The following is a 936-nucleotide window of genomic DNA, read 5'->3' on the forward strand; positions in this document are numbered from 1 at the left end:
AGCGACTCTGCCAAAAGCGCCTGCGCAACACTTCCCGCCTAGCTGCTTCTAGTTGCTCATGCGCACTGTAAAGGCCTCGGTGCCGCGGCATCAGCCATTGAGCGCTTGCGCGATAGGGTTGGGTTTTCTCCCCTAGGCGATGGTTGGTTAAAAGAGCGGTTACAGAAATAAAGCCCGGGAGTGATTCTTTGCTAAAGAATAGTGAACCGTGAGGTGAAGGATCCAGCCCAATTACCAGGAAAGATAATTCAGAAATAGAAAAGTCTCAGGTTCTAGGAGTACTGACACATCCTGACATACCGTGGCCACACAAGAAACCGGGCACACTCTTGAGTAAAAGGTGGTTACTTTCCCGACCCCCTGCTTTTCACTTCCTTTTGTTGACCCCCTGCTTTTCACTTCCTTTTGTTGAGTGCCCTACTTCAGTAAAACAAACAAAACCTGCAACTGTTGGTTGTTTATGACTTTATTCGCAGAAATGAGCCCAGAGACATTCAAACACTGATTCAGTCAGTGTATTTATTGAGCCTGTGGCTGCGAGGCAGGTTTCTGGAGGCTGAGGTTCCACAGGTGAACACCACAGAGAACCACCATCTCTTTGTGAAGTAAAATTCCAGTAAGGAGGAACAAATTCCAGTAAGGAACAAATGAACAAATGAAGAACAACATTCTTTCAGATATTCATCTGTGCTCTGAAAGAAAGTAGAAGGATGTGTTAGTGACTAGGAAGGAGGCACCATGATGGGAGCCAAGAAAGAGAGACTGCCAGGCAAAGGATAGAGCAAGTGCAAAGGTAGAAATGTATTGGCGAGGTGTGTGACTGTAAATTCACAGAACATCAACATCAGACAAAGTCACTCTGACCATGATAAATCAAGACAAAAATAAAAATTATTTTTGTAATTATATCTGTAATCATATCTGAACATAGGCAAA

This window comes from Lynx rufus, unplaced genomic scaffold (genome assembly GCF_022079265.1).
Source record: "Lynx rufus isolate CCGP_SWC_20201006 ecotype Redwood Valley unplaced genomic scaffold, mLynRuf1.p SCAF_2, whole genome shotgun sequence".
Taxonomy (NCBI): Eukaryota; Metazoa; Chordata; class Mammalia; order Carnivora; family Felidae; genus Lynx; species Lynx rufus.